Source organism: Cupressus sempervirens, chromosome 8 (assembly GCF_028749045.1).
Source record: "Cupressus sempervirens isolate cs-2001-9-10 chromosome 8, ASM2874904v1, whole genome shotgun sequence".
Classification (NCBI taxonomy): Eukaryota; Viridiplantae; Streptophyta; class Pinopsida; order Cupressales; family Cupressaceae; genus Cupressus; species Cupressus sempervirens.
In genome coordinates, this window is record NC_143125.1 from 679,171,333 (window position 1) to 679,191,867 (window position 20,535).

Here is a 20,535-nt window from a genome sequence, read left to right on the forward strand (position 1 = left end):
TCTCCCCTGCTATTATTTTGTCTTTGTTATTGAGGGGCATTGGATTGATGATTTTCTACTTGTACACAAGGTACTGTATTTGATGTTGAAGCTTGATTAGGAGGAGGGGGGTAACATCTTCAACAACACTTCTTTTTCTCCTAGTATTGTGAGCAATGGAGTCCTAGTTTACATTACAATGTTCCTCTACCTGATGATTCATGAAGGAACAATCACCATGTCTTTGCATATGTAAGGCATCTTTGAGTTGGCTTTCATTATATGACTATTCTGCTATAGGCTCCTGAGTAGTCAAAGCTAAATAAGATTTGGCTTTTTGACACAAATAATAGGCACATGAGTAATTACAGGAGGAGCAAAAATCTTGATCTTGAGCCATATTGTTTTGAGGGCCTATGGCCCTACTTTGATTTATACTTGAGGTAGAAGCATGAATATTTAGTCTACTTTGATCAAAAGGAGTATTCCCATAATTATAACTTGGGGGCCTACCATTAAGTGGAGCTTGATATTGCAATTGAGGGTCGTTATTCACCTGAGCTTGTTGTCTCTACAATGTCACTACTTTGCTGCTCACTTTCTACATCACAGAGAAGCTATCTTCCAACTTCTTCTCTTTACCTTGAATTCTTCTATCTATGTTCAACATCATAGATACATCATCTCCTTGATTTACTGCATTCCATTCAAAGATGTAGAAGCTTGAGGAGATAGAGCAAGGGGTTGTGAGGTGGAAGTTGTGGGAATAGGGGCCATTGTTGGTTGGTGATTTGGGATGTCATGCAAGAAAGGAATAGGAGGCCTTGAAGATAAATTTTCTTCTTGTACCAGTAGATTTTCTACCTTTATTGCTATTTCATAGGCATCAGGTAAGGTATCTCCTCCCATGATTTAGATTGTAGTGACAATATCACTATTAAAAGCTCTGAGGTAACGTAAGAAGACATTACCACAAGTATGCTTCAATGAAGTAGGTATTTTGTCCCATGTCTTTTGAAATCTATAGTTGAAATCGATCATACATTCATGGGGGGGCTCTTCTTATAGAAGTTAATTATTCTAAAAGTGATAAATAATCACTTTTGTCCTTAAAATGTTTACATAGTCCTGCTCCTAACCTATCCCAATCCATTATAGAACATTGTGATAGACCCCTATACCATTGTAGGGCTTTCCCTTTTAAACATGAAGTCAAGAGTCTAATGACCACATTATCTTCTATAATACTGTGGATATTGTAGACATTTGCAACCTCTTGAATATGTTCTAAGGGAGAGATAAAAGTTTCACTTGTAAATTCAAGTATACTTTTAATTGCAACTACTGGTATGTCATGTCTTTGGGTTAATAAAAGAGGACTTCCACCATTAAAGGTGGAAAAATTATAAGCTCTAGCCATATAAGCAAGTGGTCTATTAATATGAGCTGATGGCTTTCTAGGTTGAGATCTCACAACAGGAGGAGTGGAGATTGGTCTTCTAGGGGTATGTATTTCCTCTATACTCCTAACTGGTGATAAAGATACTCTATTCTTTCTTCCTCTAGGATTTGAAAATGAAAGCTCGTGGTACTAAATTTTACCTCTAGAAGATGCCCTTGTTTCAGCTTTGGGCATGAATCACAAGAACTATGTTCTGAAACTAGATATGAAGGGTGTAGTCGCCAATTGCTCTATGAAAATCAGCCTCTTGAAGGTCTAGAATATTGAGAGAAACTCTATCTTCTCATCATCAACTTTAAATTCTTCTCTTTTGACATTAGTAGGCTTTGAAATATTTTGAATATTGTCCCACCAGGCATACCAAAAATTGTTGTCACAAAAGTTTGCACCCTTGTCCAAAGTTTTTACCTAAGGACAACCTTGTGAAACATGGAAACAACCTCCAAGTTGTGGGACTTGAACTGTGAGGTTGAGTCTTCGGAGAAGGCCAACTTCCTTTTCTATCAGGATGCACCTAACTACTCTTAAAGAGGAAAAGGGAGAAGTAATGCATAGAAGCAAGCTACCTAATCTAATCCAAGGAGGTGATGCACTAAAATAGAGTGCTTGATCCTATCTCTACCCAAAAATGCGTAGATAACCAGCTATAACCTCAAATAATATAGATTTAAACTTTGCTTAATTCAACAACCACATGTAAATTAGACAAAAAAAGAATGCTATAGGAAGAAACCTCACTTATTATCATTCAAATTCAAAAAGTAGATACAATCATGTAAGTTGTAGAATATAGACAAGAACATTAACCAGAGGCAAAGAAATCTTGTATAGTGTGTTAATGGTTGAAAGAGATATCATAGAGAATTGCAATAGCTTAGAGACATGAGAAATTATAGTACTATGTAGAGAAGGAAATACTAGAGAATTAGAGAAAGATCAACTACAACCACCCTTGAAAGGGTACAAAACTTGCTTTCATAGTTGAAGCATAATTGAGAAAATTCTATTGGAATCCAAAGCACAACCACCATCATTAAAATTTATAGGGAATAATCATAAAGATTGAGAAAATTTGATCTTAGAATAGGCTCAGATGCAAGAAAATTCAATATTGTACCAAAAGAACGACCCCGAGAAGACAAATGCATGGTCATTAATGCATAACTAGGTAGATGGATAACCAAATGATGAGTGCATGCTCCATTTGCATTTACTAGGCATGGGAAATGCTAAAAGCAATCTGTAGACAATCGAAAGATCTGATCCACCATTAAATATTTATTTCTTCCTTGCTATCAACATGCCAAGTTAGACATATGAGTAGGTCAATAATACTCAACATTCATCTTGTACCTTTCTTACAATTCTATTGGTCAAAGACCCTTCTCTTTTCAACCTTGGACAAGTGAAACACCTATATCATGGTCAACCCAAGGACCTACAATCTTACAATTGTTAACTTATCTTAACATCAAGTCCTCCTTGAAGTCTCTTTATGATCGCTATGATGCTATGAGAAACCCCTTTTTCTTCATGTCTTTGGAAGATTCTTCAGTCGCACCTCTGATCTTATGATAACTCCATATCGTAAGATTGTAACATGGGAACATAGTCATATTATTGTAGCTTTGACTTTTCACCCTTAGGATAAGAACTAAAAAAATGGGACCCACAAGGGACACATATCAAGACCTCAGCATGTCGCTATAGGTGTCCTTCGTGCAACTTCTCTTGGCGATAAAATGACAACCACTTGATCATAATCCATCTAATAGCTCAGTAAACACACCAATTCATTTCAAAATCTAACCAATAGAAACACTGCCTTTCGCCAACTCATCTAAGAATCTATCCACCTCACCTACGTCCCACAATAAAGATAGGATCCACATGCCATTAGTCAACCTCTTGCTATGTTGTATAAATTAAAATACTCATAGCTTTCCATAATGACATAATGAGGACCATTGATCCTAGGAAGGTCGATGCCTAGGAAGGTGTACGATGTGCTTTATTAGAACTGAGGAAGGAGGGTCCACCATGCTACATGTTCATTTTTTGCTATTTTGCCTTCCATAAGACCCTTGTAAATTTATAAGGCAACAAGGTGACACCCATAGATATAGGAAGATCTAGCGGTATGAAAAGTTGCAACCCAGCAAAATATTAAGACATGACTTAACCTTGGGACTTAGGATATAATGCATATAACCAAAGTATTCTCACATGCCCTAATATTTGAATTTTCAAATATATGAACGTTAGGGTATGCTTAGGTCTTGAAATAAATATATTTTTTGGGAAGCATTTTTGGTCAATAGGAAACAAGTTTCATATGTGAATTGAATTCAGAGTTAACCAAGCTCTCTATGTAAACTAGGCTCCTATATCGCAGGAGTTCCACAATGTCATCCAAGCTTTTAGTACTAACTAAGTAATAGTGTCACTTGAGCTCACTGTATATCTTGAGTGTTAGTAGAAGATCATTTGAAAGCACTACATTTCATAAGCATCATTACTTGAGCCAACTTAAAGATATAGTTGATTATGATGAAGATATCTTTTGTGGGAGTTGACTTGATATAGAGTTATTGTTTGAAGGGAATATAAGGAAGAAAAATTCATTTTTCTAAGTATGCTAAGAATACATGATTATTTTTTAGAGAACACGTGAATATGGAGAAAAATATGTAGTTAGGCTACAAGGCAGTATAAATAGCGGAGCAAAGACTTGTTGAGATCTGATTGAAAATAACATTTTTGAGAAATTGTTGAACTAGATTGAAAGAGGGAGATTGTTGAAGAAGACTATGTGTTTCAATCATTGTTTTGTCACTGATGTCAAACCTATAAACATGCTATTTTTTGGTAAGACAAATATTTATAAGATTCAAGTACTATCACTTAGTTGATTGATGAAGAGGATTTGATCAAAAGATGTAACAATAGAACCTAGAGGAAAGGTTGAGTTATGAGTATGTAATGAAGTACAAGGATCAGTTAAGATAGTGATGAAATGACAAATTGATAATCTACTTAAGGTTACAAAGGATGGTTACACTCAAAAAGTTTAGAAGAACAAGTTATACAAAGTTTGTCTGCCAAGCTTGACTGAGTAGATAGTAAGTGCCAAGCAAATTCAGTACAAGCCGAGCAGAAAATTAGTTGGAGCCATGTAAAACTTCATTCTAGTGTATGTTAAGAAGAATAGTAGATGCCAAGCACTAGTAAACTTTAGTTTGTGCTGAGTGAATTCATAGTGGATGCCGAGCAACGCAGTATGTGCCAAGAATTAGAAGATTGATATTGTCAAGCTACTACATTATTTAAAAGATTGTGGATTCGATGAATCTGAGCTAAAAAGTTTGTTTTCTTGGATTATGTGAACTAGGTGGAAGATAAGGTTGATGAGCTAATGGCACAAATTTCAAGGTAAACAATTTTTAGGTGAATTCAAAGTGGATTCTAAGAGAAATTTCTAAAAGAGATATGAGATATGGGGTAGATACATTGTATCCTACCTAATCTATTTGAAGACTTTGGATGATGGAGAATGAGTGGAAAAATATCTTAATTTCCTATTTATAGGAATGGATGGTCATGAAGCAAGGTTTTCATGTGTGAGAACCTAAGGGAGACAAGGAGTTAGGGGTTTTGCTTCATCAAGTGACCTAGGAGAAGAGTTTGCAGTGTCATGTTAAGAAAGAAGGATTAAAGAGATGGATGCTTGAAGGGTGAACAAGCTATTAGAGCTACAAAGTATGAAGGCCAAGAAAAATTGAGGATCAAACAGAGATCTATAATCTACAAGTGAAGTTGTAAGTTGTATTAGAGCAAAGCCTTACTGTTACTCTCTAACAGTTGTATCAATCTAGGGTAAATCTTTTGGATTAATGTTGACCTAATAGTCATTTGTAAATCCATTAACCGAGTGACATTCCAAATGAATGGTTTAAATTCCTCTAACAAGGCTCACTCCTAATAGGGTGATTGAAATCCTTTAATAGGGTCACATTTAACAACGTGTATTGTAACCTTTAATTGAGTTGGCCTTTCATAAGGCATCACTTCAGAAGAGCGAAAAGAGTAGCATGTTACTGGTGGTTTTTCCCAAATTGGGTTTCCACATAAATCATTATATCAAGTGTGTTGATGAATTTTTTATGTTTCATTCTTTACATTTTAGCAAGATAATTTGATAGTAACCTACAAGTTTTAAGTGATTGCATAATCTTATAGATGCATGTATGAGTATAAATATTTTATGGGTTCTCTAAGCTATGAAAAGTTTTATTTATACATCTGGACCTTGGATAACTGATTCACCCCCCCTCTTAGTTATTCTAAAGTATTCTAACACTTGTTATCAAAGCTATCTACTTGAGAGAACTAGTTTGAAGGTACTAGAAGCTCAAAGATCAAGATATTAAACAGAGAAGTACACAAGTTCAATAGAGATAACTTTCCTATATGGAAAAGTTTGATGAAGCTACACCTTGGAGGACATGGAGATCATTCACAATCTACCATTTCTATGGAGCATGTTGATCCTGCTAGTGCCCCAACTACTGAAGATATGAAGAAGAATAAAGAACACAACTAGACAATGTTGGAGATTTCCTCTACCCTAAGTCATGTCAAATTTGATGATATCAAAGGTCTTGGCAGTGCAAAGAAAATGTGGGATGCCCTAACCACTATCTATGGAGGAGATGCAAATGTTCTAATAGCCAAAGTCGAAAGTTTTAGAGGTAATTTTGGTGATATGAAAATGGAAGAAGGTGAGAATATTCCTCCATGTGTTAAAAGAATAAAAGAAGTTGTCAATGCAATAAAATGATCTACTGGTAATATAGATGATGATACTATGAAAATTTTTGAGAACACTGTTACTTATATATGCTATTAGAATTTCTTCAATTCAAGAATTGAGATGTAGTCCAGGGAATCAACTATCACTTAAAGGTCTAGTAGGTAAACTCACTATTTTTTGAGCTATCTAACTTTGATAATTACAAACCTGAAAAGATTGAATCTACTTTCAAAGCTAAAGTATCATTAAAGGAACTTGATGAGAAGAAGAAGAAGAAAAAGAAGATATATGTGTCTAGTGACTATGATACAAATGAGGAGGATCTTGAACAACTTGAAGCACTACTAGTAAGAAGATTCGACAAAGGTAAAGGCAAATTCAAAGGTAAGTTACCCATCATTTGTTTCAATTGCAATGAGGTTGGTCATATTGCTGTTAGATGTCTACAAAAGAAGAACTACATAGGTGGTGACAAGTACAAATTAGAAGAGATGAAGACAACAAATATTACAAAGAAAAAGGCAAGAAGTCTTGCTACATTACTAAAGAGGAAACAAAGCATGATTTTGATGAACATGATGATGAGGTGTTGTATGTTGCAATGAAGGAAAAATCTAATGAAGATGAGGCAACTGCACTTATGACTTGTATGAACAAGAATGATAGATGGATCATTGACAATGGTTGTTCACATCACATGACTGGAGAAAAAAGTAAGTTCATTACCTTGAATTTTTATAATAGAAATAGTGTAAGATTTGGTAATGATGCACCATGTTTGGTAAAAGAAAAAGGTTCTATCAAACTCAGAGATAAGATTTTATGTGACAATGCTTACTTTGTTGAAGGACTTAACTATAATTTGTTGATTGTGTCACAACTAAATAATTTTGGATGTAAGGTTGAGTTTGAAAACAAGATTGCTAGGATATATAGAAAAAATGGAAAACTAATTCGAAAGGGTGATCAAACTAGAAGTAATCTATTCTATCTTGACATAGAGGATCCTACTTGTCTTATTGCAAAATTTGATGATGTATGGATATGGCACAAGAGGTTATGTCATGTTAATTTTGATAACTTAGTATCAGTAACATGAAGAAAGTTAGAGGTTTTCCTAAGTTGAAGAAGCTTGATAATGTAATGTGAAAACAATGTCGGTTAGGAAAAATGCAAAAGTCAGGTTTTAAGAGTAAAACTTATACCTCTAAAGGAATACTAGAGATTATTCATATTGACTTGTGTGGACCAATTGATGTGCAAAGCTACAAAGGAGATACATATATTATGTTATTTGTTGATGACTATTCTAGGATGATGATAGTTATGTTTCTGAAATAAAAATTTGATGCTTTCCAAATGTTTAAGTGGTACTTAGCAAGAGTTGAAAAGGAACCAAGTAGAAGCTTGAAGTTTTTGAGATCTGACCGAGGAGGAGAGTTCACATCAAATGAGTTTGAGATGTTCTATAATGACAGAGGAATCAAAAGACATACATCTACCCCTAGAACACCTCCACAAAATGGAATAGTTGGAAGGAGGAATAGATCTATAATGGACTGTACTAGAATACTTGTGATGGAGAAGAATGTTGCTTTGAAATACTAGAGAGAAGCTATAAGTATAGCTATCTATTCCTTGAACTATGTGCAAATCAAGAAAGGTACTCATTCAACACCTTTTGAACTATGGTATGGATACTCACCCAATGTAAAATACTTTAAGGTATTTGGAAGTAAGTGTTACATTCTTAAAAACTTGAGGAATGGTAAGCTTGATGTAAAAAGTGAAGAAGGTATATTCTTAGGATACTCCACGAGAAGTAAAGCTTATAAGTGTTTGAATACTAACACTAAAAAAATTGTGGAAAGTGCAAATGTGAATTTTGATGAATATACAAAAGTGCATGAGGCTAAACCTATGAAAGAACCACAAGAATACAAATCATTTGTATAATTTTATGAAGGTATTCCCACTGAAGAAGATGTTGCAAATCAAGTTACAATTCAATAACAAGTTTCAGTGACTGCCGAGTCACACCCCATGAATGCCAAGTTGCATTCAAGAACCGTGCTACATTTAGATGCTGAGTTACAGAATAAAGTGGGAGCTTATTTTGATTTTGAGATTAGTGTACATGAAAGAGATGTTGACCTACCTAACAAAGATATATGTAGTGATCCTAAAGTTGAAAGACAAAATGAAGAAACAAGAGCTGAGCCAAGATTGTCCAAATATGTCAAAAGACATCATCCTGTTGCTCAAATCATTGCAGATAAAGATGCTAGAGCAATGACAAGAAACATGTTTGCTAAGCATGAAGGAACCCAAATTAGTAAGATATTCATTAGAGGATGTTGACTAGAATAAAGCCATGGAAGAAGAGACTAAACAAATAGAGAAGAATAAAACATGGAGTCTAGTTTCTAAACTAGAAGACAAAAATGTAATTGGTACCAAGTGGGTATTCAGAAACAAGTTAGATGAAAATAGTGAAGTCATAAAGAACAAAGCAAGATTAGTTTGCAAGGGATATGCATAAGAAGAAGGAATTGATTATGGAGAGACATTTGCCCCTGTTGCTATATTGGAAGGAGTAAGAACTCTACTAGCTTATTTTGCATAAAAAAGTTTCAAAGTTTATCAGATGGATGTTAAATCTAAATATCTGAATGGTATATTAGAAGAAGAAGTTTACATAGAACAACTAGAAGGTCTTGTTGATGTTAACAATAGAAACATGATATTTAGACTACACAAGGCTTTATATGGTTTGAAATAAGCACCAAGAGCATGGTATTAGAGACTTCATAATTATCTTGTGAAGATTAGATTTGAAAGGACTAATGATAACAACAATCTATACATGAAGATAGAAAAAGGCAAAGGTATTTTGTTATCTGAAATATTTGTTGATGATATCATATTTGGAGGTCAAGATGCTTTATGTAAGGATTTTGCAAATTAGATGAAGCAAGAATTTGAGATGTCTATGTTTTGAAGAGATCAATTTTTTTGTAGATTTGCAAGTATATCAGATGAAATATGGAATATACATTACCCAGTCAAAATATGTCAAAGAAATATTGAAAACTTTTAGATTAAAGGATTCCAAACCAGTAAGTACACCTATGGTGATAGGACACAAGTTGTCAAAGAATGATGATTCAGCTGAGGTGAATCAAACATTGTATAGGTCTATGATTGGAAAATTGCAATATGTAGTACATAATAGACCTGATATTGCATTATCTATAGGGATAGTTGCAAGATTCTTTGCTAATCCTAGGGAGAATCATTGAATGGCTATGAAGAGAATAATGAGATATCTAAAAGGCATAGAAGAGTTTGGTCTATATTACAAGAAAAATAAAAAATTTGAATTAAGATCCTACACTGATGTTGATTGGGTGGGAACATTGATGATAGAAAGAGCACCAGTGGAGGAGTATTTTTCTTAGGAAAGAGACTAGTTACATGGACTAGCAAGAAACAAAATTGTACTTCATAATCTATTGCTAAAGTTGAATATGTTGCTACTACTATAAATTGCACAAGCATTGTATGGATCAAATAGCTACTCAAAGGTATGAAAGAAGAGATCACAGAAACACTGGTGCTATATTGTGATAATACAAGTACTATCAATATATCAAAGAATCTAGTGATGCACACAAAGGAAAAGCACATTGTAATCAATCATTACTTGAGAGAGTTAGTTCAATATAAAGAGGTGAAGATGGAATATGTCAACACAAAGGAACAAATTGATGATATCTTCACAAAAGCATTACCTAAGGATGTTCATGAGTATCTAAGAGGTAAACTAGGGGTGATGCCCCTATCAAAGGCTATCTAAATAACAAGAGGAGTGCCCTACATCAAACAAGCTAATATTCTTATCTTACACATTGATGCAGATGATCTTACTTTAGGAGCTTTCTAAAGTAATAAAAGAGCTGAAACTTCAAATCAGTCACAAACAAGGTGACATAGGGAGAAGCTAAAAAAACTAAAAAGCCTATATCTGCATGTTAAGATGAAAGGTTTTTGGCATATGTCTTTGGCATTGTTGTCAAAGAGGGAGATGATATTACTATTCAACAATATGATTATTGATCAAGAGGGAGATATCAAGTGATTGTTGTCAAAGAGATGGAGAGTGTTATTGATCTTAGAAGGAGCTAATTGATGATATTGCTTATCAGAGGAGAACACAAGTATGATGAGGGAGATAGATACAAATATAAGAAAGAGGGAGAAATCATAATCGATCTAGTAAGAGGAAGATACAAGAAGAAACTTAGAAGGAGTTATAGAATTTTGTAATCTATTCATAGAGGGAGAGATTTCAATACACGTTTTCTTTTTGGTATTGTCTTACTATTTTAACCTAGTCAGTTTGGTTCAACAAAGGTGTTTACCATTTGATTGATTCGGTTGATCAGTTTGGTTTTCCATCAATGTCAAAGAGGGAGATTGTTGAGATCTGACCGAAAAGATTATTTTTGAGAAATTCTTGAACTAGATTGAAAGAGGGATATTGTTGAAGAAGACTATGTTTCAATCATTGTTTTATCATTGATGTCAAACCTCCAAACATGCTATTTGTTAGTAAGACAACTACTTATAAGATTCAAGTACTATCACTTAGTTGATCGATGAAGAGGATTTGATCAAAAGATGTAACATTAGCATCTAGAGGAAAGGTTGAGTTAGGATTATGTAATGAAGTAAAAGGATTAGTTAAGATAGTGATGACATGATGTATTGATAATCTACTTAAGGTTACAAAGGTTGGTTACAGTAAGAAAGTTTAAAACAGAAAGTTACACAAAGTTTGTCTACCAAGATTGAGTAAGTGGATAGTAGGTGCCGAGAAAAGTCAATACAAGTCGAGCAAAAAATTAGTTAAAGCTGAGTAAAATTTTATTCTAGTGTATATCAAGAAGAATAGTGGATGGCAAGTAAAGTTTAGTTTATGTCAAGCACTAGTAAACTTTAGTTCGTACTGAGTGATTTCTTGTGGATGTCGAGCAGTGCAGTATGTGTCGAGCATCAAAAGGTTGATAATGTCGAGCTACTACATTATTTAAAAAATAGTGGATTCGATAAATTTGACCTAACAAGTCTGTTTTCTTGGATTATGTGAACTAGGTGGAAGATAAGTTTGATGAGCTGGTGGCACATATTTTAAGGTAAACCATTTTTAGGTGAATCCAAAGTGGATTCTAGGAGAATTTTCTAAAAGAGATATGTGATATGGGGTAGATACATTGTATCCTACCTAATGCATCTAAACCCTAAATTCGATGATAGAGAATGAGTGAAAAAATATCTTAATTTCCTATTTATAGGAATGGCTGGTCATGAAGCAAGGTTGTCATGTGTAAGAACCTAAGGGAGACAAGGATTCAACGGTTTTGCTTCATCAAGTGATCTAAGAGAAGAGTCTACAATGGCATGTTAAGAAAGAAGGCTTAAAGGGTGAATAAGCTATTATAGCTGCAAAGTATGAAGGCCAAATAGAATTGAGGACTGAATAGAGATCTATAATTTGCAAGTGAAGTTGTATTAGATCAAAGCCTTACTGTTACTCTCTAACAATTGTATCAGTCTAGGGTAAATCCTTTGGATTAAGGTTGACCTAATAGTCATTTTTAAATCCTTTAACCAGGTGACATTCCAAGTGAATGGTCTAAAGTTCTCTAACAAGGCTCACTCCTAATAGGGTGATTGAAATTTTTTAATAGGATCACATTTAATAGTGTGCATTGTAACCTTTAACAAGGTTGGCCTCTCATAGGGCATCACTTCAAAAGAGTGAAAAGAGTAGTATGTTATGGGTGGTTTTTCCCAAATTGGATTTCCACATAAATCATTATGTCATGTGTTGATGAATATGTTATGTTTCATGCTTTACATTTCTGCAAGTTGATCTGACAGTGACCTACAAGTTTTAAGTGATTGCATAATCTTATGTATACATGCATGAGTATAAATGTTTTATGGGTTCACTAAGCTATGAAAAGTTTTATTTATACATCTAGACTTTGGGTAACTGATTCACCCCCCCTCCCCTAGTCATTCTAAACTATTCCGACAAGAGTCATCCATCACAATCAATTGATCATATTATTCATAGTATTTAATTCAACAAATATTGTGGATTCATCCTAACATGTGCATTAGTTAAATCCTTTAACTAGGTGGACCTAAGAGTCTTTTGCTAAGTCTCTTAATAGAGAAGATATTTCATTGTATTGTAAAATCCTTTTACAAGGTGGACCTAATAGTCCTTCATACTCTCAATAGAGTATATCACCAGAAGTGATCAATTGTAAGCCCTAACATGCCAACTTTATTACTACAATAATGAATCTTGTGGGTGTAATCTCTACTCTAGTTTTACCTTCTACTTGGAGGGTTTCTAGGTTACCATATCTTGTGTCAAAGTGTTAGGGTGTTGATTTCTTTATTGTTTTATGCTCATGCATGTAAGTACATTAGAAAACATAAAGAAGTAAGGCTGAAGTAATCTTAGAGAGAATTTTTATTAGTAACCTGATTCATCGCCCCTGTTAGTGTAAATAATTAATTACTATTTAAACTTTACTTAATTTTACTTAGATTAAATGTATTGTTTTATTAGTTGTCATGTAGACTCCTAAGAGTATGCATAGTCATATGAGTTGTCTTTTTGATAACACAGGAGTTTGCATATTCAACTGAGTTGTCATGTAGACAACACTATTATTCACACTCTAATTAAGCACATGGTCTCTACAACATCTTTCATGTGATACACCTATATAAGCTTGTCCTCTTATCATTGCACAAACTCTTGTGCTCAATGGAAGATAATCCACTCTTGGTGGACATGTGCTTAATTGTGATGCTTATCACTTTACTAACTCCTAGTCATTCTAGAGGCCTTCATATATAGACACTTGTAGCATGTATACATCAATTATTCATTCTCATATTGTTATTATGATCATACATCATTTGGTCCATATTGTGCTTTGTTCTTGAGCTTCTTGATCTTGATGCCATTTTTTCCTAAGGAAAATTCTTACATGGTATCAGAGCCATAGGAGCACCATTTCATAGCTATTGGAGACCATTTTTACTTCACCTCTTGGAAGACCATGATTTAGATCTAGATTATCTATAGCTATTGGGAGTGTCTAGAGCCAAATTGGACCTCACCATTGTGTCCAAAGTGTTGATTCAATGAATTTTGACTATAAATTTGCCTACCCTAGGCTATAGTCAAAATTAAGGCAATTTTTTTTTGCAAACTGGCATCCGAAGGTCCAATTTGCAAAATTGGTCAGATCTTTTAGATTTGTGTAATTTATTTTCAAATCTGCATTTTTTATATTCACATCTCTATAAAAAAATTTCTAGATCTGCTATATTTTTTAAATTTTTTTTTGGCCTATTAGGCCTATATAGAAGCATTTTTTTTGTAGGCAAACTGGGGGGTCAAGCCCTGACACCTATGGAATATTTCATAACATCACATGCATATTCCTCTGTTGAGATAATGGGTGTTGCACACATTACATAATATTGTTATTTGATTACTATTATTATTTTTATAATGTTATGTAATACTGATGCAGGAGCATCCAGAGGTATAAGGGCAATCCTGTGTCACCCAAAAAAAAATGTACTTAGACTTAGTTTCTATTTTATGTCTTTGCATTTTTGAATACCCATTTGGCTCAAATAAAGGTTCCAACTCTCATAGTTCAACTATCAGTGCATTTAAAAATTCTGAAAAAATTGGAGCATGCAATTTGACCATCATTTTGGTGACCTAGAAGGTGTGACTTGGCCAGATGAATGTAATCAAGATTTAGAGCATTCCAGAAAAAGAATCAGGTCAAAAGGCCCCACGGTTTGAAAGTTATTGCAGTTTTTCGAGTTTTGGAGACCCCCTAAGAATGCTTCAAAGTCAGGTTTGGGGCATTAAATGACCTTGAAAAGGGTCAAAAAATGAGGGACGAGCGAAGCTGGTCCATAGGGCTATAAAGCACTTCGAGAGCTTTTCAAAAATGTAAACGGTTCGTCAATCGGAGTTACGGTTCAAAAGTTATGCCTCCTGAAAGTTCGGCTACCGTTTTTGGATTCTTCTAGAATTGCACCGACTTCTAATGCAGCTTCCGAAACCTTCTATTTTGTCGGTGGATGCCTACTAGCACTTTCTAGAATGTACTCCTAGTCCTTAACCCTCCGGGGTCTATTTAAGGAGATTTTTGGCATTGTAAAAGGCAGTTCGGATTGGAGCTTGAGAGGAGGTGCTAAAAGGAGAAATATTCTCCAGATTTATGCTATTGTAAGCCCGCAGGGCATGTTTTGAGTTTATTTTCTCTGCACTGTTTGTACCAGCTTATTTTCTCAGTTAATATAATTTCCCCTTTCTATTGTGTCTATTTTGGTTGTTGGGTTGTGTCCCCATCAAATACCTAGATGGACGTGCAACATGTAAAGATTCCCATGGAATATTCTTGATGAGTTGTATTGTAACATTGTAAAAATATTTCATGTAATTATTTAATATTGGGGAAAAGAATTAAATGCCCAATATTAAATGTGGGGTCATTGAGTTAGGTAGCACATGGTTTTAGCACATGGTTTATGTAATACCACTTAGTGGTTTTGTGAGACTTGCTACTATATAAGAAGTCACAAGGGTAGTTGTTGTAGAGAGAGAGAGAGAGAGAGAGTGACAAGGAGAAGACAAAAGGCAAGAGTCGAGTGGGACAAAGCTTGAAAGGTTAGCTAAGGGAGCATTTGTGAAGGTTGAAAGCATGGCATGGGATGTGTGGATTCATGCTTGTTCACATAGTTTGCTTGGTTGTGGCTATGGCCATGAAGGTTTCCATGGATGTATGGCAATGGTATTTTTTTTTTTGCTGAATAATACATGGTGATGGATGCTTTTGGAGGCTAGGTTTTTCCCTCAATGAGGGTTTCCTAGGGTATATCTTGTGTCACAATTTTGTGGGATTTTGTGGATTTTAATTTCATTTTTATTTCAGATTTATTATGGGTTATGTGGAAACGATTATATTCTTTCTTGCCAAGTTTCCTTACAAGTGGTATCAGAGCTATGGTTTTATTATTGTAACCCTAGATTGAATCTATGGGAATGCATGAGAGGATAAAAGAAAAGGGCAAGATATATGAATGATTTATTGCAGATCTGAGGGTTTTGGATTTGCTATTATGATGAGATGTTAAAATATTTTGGGCATGTGAAATTGTTGGACAAATTTTTTTTTCGGATGTTTCATTTAAATGAGGGTTTTGGGGGGTAGCTTGCAGAAATGACCTCCTGGGTAAAAACAGACCTCACCATTGGATCCGGGTCGACATTTTCATAAATTTTGATATATAATATGCCCTAGTTTGGCCATGTTTAGAGGAAATGAAAGAGTTTTTTGGTTTCAGCCCATGATGGCCGTCAAATTTAATCCCGTCAAAATTTTCTTCACTGAAAAAATAAAAATGAAAAAATCATACTGAAAATGGTAAAAAGAATGTCTTAGTAAAATGGCCATAACTTTCTCTCAGAATATCAGATTTTAGAGTTCTTATAGGTGTTGGAAAGCTAATTCAGAGCACTACAACATGGTGTAGGTTTGGTTCTGTGATTTTAAAATTTTGTCAGGTTTTCAAAGCCCTAAAGTCAAATGTTATTTATTTGGAGCACGGATTAGGGCATAACTTGGGCATACAGAGTCAAATTTTGGACTTCGAGTAGTCAACAGAAAGCTCTTGGAGAGCTCTACACATTGATTTAGATTTGGTGCAGGTTTGGCATGATTTGCTTATTGATATATTGATCTGAACAGTTTATAGGTATATTTTTACTATGGTAACATTGTGAGTTTATGGCATTGGAGATTTAAGATTTGATGTCATTGTATACTCAGTTCATATTTCTAATTGGTCTCATGATGATATGGTTATCAGTATTTGGTTTGGATATGCATGATGACTTGTTGGATCTACAAGTTGTGCAGTGTTGTAAGTGGTCTATACTTACAAGTTGCATTCATAGCTTGGTTATGGGTTTTCTTTGCCCATTGATCTTTCATTATTGATGCATATTCAGATTGGTGGCTTGGATTTGGGTTGTCTATGCCCTAATTCACATGATTTTATCTTCATGTAGAAGGGATGAGATGTTGTTACCAGGTACAGTCATGGCAGAGGATTGTGGTTGACTATTTTATGCTGACAGGTTGGACACTTTGAGAGCCAGATGCATAGTTCATGGATGTGATCATGGTGTCATAGATTTTGGCATGACATGATTGGATATACAGATACATCCTTGATGTTCATTAGCTTGGATTTCTGATTCAGTTATGGTGGTATATCTTCTTGGTTGAGGATCATGGTTATTTGATTTTCTTTTGAGGAGCTCATGATGTGCACTTTGAGTTCTTTGATGGTTTGATGCCTTGGTTGATTCTCATGGTTAGAGGATGGTTTTTCATCATGATGTCATGGATAGCTTGGATACACGGTTTAGTGGGAGCTTGTGACAGTGATGAGGTGACAGTGCAGGATTAGTTCCTGGTTTGATTTGGATCTTCATATAGGAGATGGATTTTATGATGCCAGAGGTGACTTGGTACCACGGTTGAGTGAGAGTTGTTGGCATTGATATATTTATTGAGTGTTTGCAGATGTTGGAGGTTTGTCTTAGATCCTGTTGCTACAGAAGCGTCTTTGACATTTGCATGGTGCACTTGTTATCTTCATGGTGTTTGAAGATGGTTAGATCTTGAGGACTCATGGAGTTCTTGGTTATCTTCATGGTGTGTGGAGATGGTTCTTCCTGGTATGTGGAGATGGTTTTCTTCATGGTGTGTGGAGATGGTTGCATCTTGAGGACTCAAAAAGTTCTTGGAAAAGGTGTGTTTTATGCTTTTATTTAGCATGTTATCCTTGGTGTGAGGATGATTTCATTATTATGTCATGGTATACTCTTGATATGCATTTAGAGTTGTGACATGTTATGGTATGTTCATATGAAGCATGTTATCTCTTTGGTTGAGATGGTAAGATCATGTTGTCATGTTTATGTTCCTGAGGCCATGGTTGGAACTTTGACATTGATCTTGGTTTAGTTTCTTGGTATTAAGTACACTGATCATAAGCTGGATACTTCATGATATTGCTATGTTGCATTTGGAGTTGGCATGGATTGATTGGTTACAGGTGCTCATGGATACTTAGAGATGGTGGTGACGCTGATTTCTCTTAGATTAGAGAAGTATTTGTTGGGATAGTTGATGGTTTCAGCAGGAAGTCCGAGGGGCAGTCACCTGATATGGACTTGAGAGGAGATTTTTCTTAGATGAGTCTTGGTTGGAGACTTGGGTATCTTGATGAGCATTCTCATTCCCCACTCTTGGTTTACTCGGCAGTTTGCTACTTGAGAGGTATAGCCTATTATTTTCTCTCAGTTGCATTATATTTATGCTTGTCTTTCATGGATATGGATCTTGAGCTATGGTACATGAGTTAGTTCTAGAGGGTTCATTTGAGAGATGGTTTAGCATTGGTTATCTCCATGTGCATATGTTGTTATGCTGGTTGAGTTTGGGAGATGGTTTTATATTGGGCATATTCCTTGGATTAGGAATGGTTATTCCTTGGTTTAGGAATGGGTTTATTGAGTTTGATCTTCTTGTGAGCGGCTTACATCCATGATTAGTTATATGGTATGGTTTGGGTGTTGTTGAGGCTTCTTGTTGGGGTTTTATGGAGGAGATCATACTTGCACAGTTTACATCTAGAGGTGTGTGTAGAAGGACATGATACAGGTTATGATTTGCATGGTTTCTCTGGTCTTGGTTATCTTCCTGGATGTTCAATTTTTTCTTACATTGTATTTGAGATTGGTTGGAGATTGTGATCACTAGTTTGTGCTCATGTATGTCATGTGAGAGATGACATGATTATTTCTTTATCTCTTTCCTTTGTTGGTTGTGGAGAATTTGAGAGAGCATTGGAGACTTGTTATGAGAGTTATTCTTGCAGGATATTGGATTATGTATTATGGATGTCCTTGATACTACATGGATTCACTTCTTTGAGATGTGTTGAGTGGATTGGTTATAGATTTGACATTATCTTTTGCAGTGGGAGCTTCTTGGTATATATGTGGCAGGTATTGCTCTTGAGGCTTGTGATTGTAGGTTGCAGATTGGATATGTCGGTGATATAAGATTCACTTGTTATACCTTTGAGGTATGGATAGTTGGATGGGTTTGGCACTTTGCTGTGGGTGCTATTTCAGCTATGGATATTTTGATAGCTACGGATACATGTGATTACCTTTGGATCAGGTTTTTGTGCTTAGAATTTTAGTTGGTACAAGATTTTATGATCTTCTAATGCGATAGGTTGGGTGGCTTTCTCTTTGGATGGCTTCTATGTATTTCCAGTGGGAGTGGCATAATAGGAGGTGAGATCATTAATGTTCAAGATGTTGGATACTTTGATTTTTTTGTGGCTACCAAGATGGAGCACTTGGTGTATTTTGATCCATGATGGTGGATGTGCTGGGAGGGATTGTTCCCTTGTTCATTTATGTGGCTACAGATTGACCCTATGCAATGTATACAACAAGTGGGAGATTGTTGAGATAATGGGTGTTGCACACATTGCATAATATTGTTATTTGATTTTTTTTTTTTTTTTTGCTGAATAATACATGGTGATGGATGCTTTTGGAGGCTGGGTTTTTCCCTCAATGAGGGTTTCCCAGGGTATATGCTCTGATACCAATTGTTGGGCCCATTTGCCGTTGCACCAAAAGCCATGACTGTTAGTGAACATGGAACACCACATAATTAACCACCTGTGGGCAAGGGAGCGCGTCGCATCACCCAACATCCTCAACATAATTGATGGTTATAGCTCCACTCAGTAGAATATTCAACCATAATCGATGACATTTCCAAATTTCATAGTGAAGACAACAACTTTCCACATTTCCAGCGGCCTCTAAGCCACTACACTCTTTGTGGCTATTTGTTTTTAAACAAACCTTTGCACTAAAACCTAGTGCATGTGAGACTAAGAAACCCCACCACCGAAGCCACCCTCCCACTAGCCATTTTCTTTTCGGTGACCATCAACCTTTTGTGAACTTTTGACGTTGACTTCTTACTCTGGTCACTGTCCCATGCTCCCGCCGATTGCATCAACCTCTCCCACTCTGGCAACACTCCCTCTAGCAACTACTACAACTCTGGTAACCCTCACTGATGCTATCTATTAGCTTCCCAACCGCCCACACAGATTGCTGACTCAACTACCTCATAACCTACCTTCCCTACAATCAGACACCTACAATCTGCCACCCTCGATCCACATTAGCACCCTGGTGATTGAACTACCAAGTCATCATACTTGGCCATGTCTGTCGCAATATCATCACGATGGGACACGTCAACAATTTCGTATAGGATGTCAGCATCCGTACTACCACATCATCTGAATAGGTCTTTTTTCACTAACATCATCATTTCCTAAGCTTAAAATTGATGACTTTTTGATCATCACTAGTAGGCCTTATTGCATTGTCGTGATGGTTGTTTGGACGTCAATTTTAACATAGTTTTTTGTTGGGCAGACCCCTCACCATATGCAGTTTTGATTTGACAGTCCAACTTTGGGAGACAATATCTTAGTCATCTGGACTCTAAATTAGGTGCAATTTTGTTTTGATTTAGGCTAACATTTTCTAAAAATTTTAGTGGTGCTATTTTTTTTGGTTTTGGTGCACGGATTTGTCAAAAAAAATTGTTTTTGGTGACTGTACCTATCCAATCCTACATTTTGCAACTTCAAATGCTCCGTACAGGCTCATCTGGAACACATTTTTAGATTCTATTTTTTTTGAAAGTGAATAGTTTTTCATCTACTTTTTAGATTTGCAATCAAATTATAGGCTTGTGTGGATAGAAATACCATTTTCATAAATAGGTACTTTTTTGCATTGTATTGCTTTGATCAAAATTCAAAATTGTTGTATATCTAAGCTACAATTCTTAGTACCAAATTTGAACTCCAAAAGGAGGTTGTAAATAGAAAAATTAGAAGTCCACTTAGGCCTAAATTGGCAAGCGGCTATTGTAAACGCATTAAGTATAAAGTGCCAAAATCATTCATTTGGGGGCGGGGGGGGGGTTGATTGAGTGAAAGGGGGGGTGTCTCTTGGTGTTCTGTTCCTCTTTTCTTG